Below are 2,645 nucleotides of genomic sequence, written 5' to 3'. Positions count from 1 at the left end.
CACCTGGTATACAGTGAAGTTGCTGGCACTTTCATGGCTTATGTGGTGCTGTCTTCTCCAGTGCCCATGAGAACCTCTCTCCAGTGGATTCCCTTGCACCACTGGTGTTTTAAGTGGGAACAGAGAGAGCAACCTCTCCAGAGCTTCCCCCATCTCTGGTCTTTTTCTCTTTGTAGAATGATGTGTTTCCCTTTCTAAGATTTGAAAAGTAAGACCCACATTTCCAGGTTCCACTCATAAGATGCTAGAGCTTTCTCACTGCCTCTCCTCTGTCTAATTTCGTATCCATTGTGCAGAGATTCCTTCTAACACAATCTCAGATACACACATTTTTAATTAGTTAGGACAGGGCATAAGAGGCAAGTAGTTGGTTTATTTTAAATCAGATTCCTGGGTTCTACTGACATAGAATACTGAACCAGCACCACAGGGGGTAGAAATCCTGGAATCGGAATGTTAAAGGCAGTCTGATCCCGACACAAGAGGACTATGCTACACTGCATCCAGGGGCTTTTTCTGCAATTCAAATTTTGCTCCAAACTCCATTTCAGCCAATGAAATATACTCTTTGTCTGCTTTTAACATCCAACAATAAAGTCATGGTGTAAGTCTGTGATTCTTCACCTTTCGTTCATTGTTTCCATCCCCAGAGGAGGTGGGATTTTGAACATTTTTTCCTACTTTCCAGTTAACTTTCTCCCCTTCTTACCTTGGAATTTTTTATACTATGGAAGAATACTATGACCCTTCAAAGGGCTGGAAGCTATTGTGATATTTAAGAACTGTTTTGCCCGCTCCCCTCATCAAGAATGTTTTCAGCTCCTTGGAGACCTGAGATACCAGCCCCACAGGAACGCACCATTCACATCACAGCTTGTGGAAGCCCCAGCACCTGCATCTACAGCCTCCCCCCGCACGCTCTCCCACTGAACTCAGAACCACACACATCCCCACCTGCGTCATCTCCTGTGCCTACCTTGATACCCTCTTCCTTTGATGTCTTCTTTTGCCCAATAGCACTGTCACCACCCTGTGGTCTAAACTAGAAGCTTGGGGCTTGTCCTAATCTTTCTCCTCTCCTAATCCCACCCATTTTGTTTGCCCTATGCTTTGCAAACCCAAATCTCCTTCCTCACCCCACTCCCCAATCTCACCTCAAATCCTTCATTCAGAATTGCGATCTTCCTTCCTTGCGAACCGTTCCCCCGTGGCCAGGCTTCAAGTCCACTTCCACGAAGACCAAACTGAGTTTAGATCTCATCTTCTCCCAGCCCTGATTTGACCTTGGTGTTGCCCTTGAAAGGAGGTATGGCTGCTGTCACCTGGTGCTGGACCCTCCCAAGTTTGTCCCCTGTCCTGATTCTCCCTGTCAGCCCCTCTTTTTCTGTCCTCAGAGTTTATGTTCCAGTTCTCTCTGCTTCCTGACTCCCTTTTCTCCCTCTTCATTAACCGGTCTATTTCCCCAACCCTTTGGAAATCACCCCAGTCTGCACCTCTTTGAGGAATCAGCCCCGAGAGCCCTGGACTGTGCTCACGTCTCCCCGCCGAGTCGTCCTAAGCCACCCCGGGCCTGTCCTTGGCCTTGGTTCGAAATGCTCTCTCTCCCCCATTAAATCTCAGACCTACTGGGGGCACCAATCACCTCTCTCTTTCTAGCTCTGGAAGCTAAAGGCGTATTTGGCACATGATAAATATTCCATAAAATATTTGCCGAACTAAACTAAACTGCCCATTCCCAGGTTGGGGATACTAATTAGTATTAGAATGGACCAGAAAAGCAGGTGCCCAGGAAGGAAATAGAAAGAAAGCTCAGACCTTGATGATCTACCAATGGGGTAATTACTTCTAAATAATTCAAATTGAACCAGGGTTGTTCCTGAAAGATGCCAAACCAACTGATCATTTCACTGGAAAAGTCACCCCGTTGGCATTGCAAAGATCAAAACGCTGAACTGGTCATTTCACTGGACTTGTGGTTTTGTGGCAGGTGTCCACACAGCCTGTGGTGGCAGAGGTTACTGTCACTCTTTGTTCATTCCTACTTTTTCCTCTTTCCTTTTCTCCCACACACCCCACAACTTAGGCTGCTGTTCAAGCACCCCCATGAAAATACAAACACGGAAAAGCATTCATGTTGGAGAGAATTCTCTAAACTGCACAAGTGTCCCTCACATAGAAAACCCTCCAGATGAAAGGGCAAGTTTAGCCAAGTTGCTGTAAAGCCCCAGCCCTTTAAGGTTCGGGACACGTGGCCTCCGCGGCTGAATGGACAGAAAGTCTGAATGTGCAAGTGCAGGGAAGAGCAGCAACCGCCCAAACAAGACAGCCATTCTCACAGCCGTCTGGGGCTCCCCCGCCGACGGGCCCTACATGCTAAGTAACCCCCATTCTTAGGCCACGTTGACTCAGTGGCTCGAGCCAGGTGAAAAGACAATTGACCCAAACAGCCAAACCCAGTTCCAAGCTCCACTAACGAAGTGGTTGATTTTCTAATCCCAGCGAGCATTCGTAAGGCCGGGAGTGAGTGCCACTTTCTAAAAATGTGTCTTTTATGTGAAAGAAAAATTATTAAAAGAAGGTGGGGGTCGCCAGAAAAGGAGTCCTTTAATGGGCTGTTTTCTACTTTTGTTGTGCGCTTTCTTGCA

Source organism: Heterocephalus glaber, unplaced genomic scaffold, assembly GCF_053883595.1.
Source record: "Heterocephalus glaber isolate CG9 unplaced genomic scaffold, H.glaber_assembly_v1.0 deba00001572, whole genome shotgun sequence".
In the NCBI taxonomy this organism is placed as follows: Eukaryota; Metazoa; Chordata; class Mammalia; order Rodentia; family Bathyergidae; genus Heterocephalus; species Heterocephalus glaber.
Note: the sequence above shows the minus strand (reverse complement) of the source record.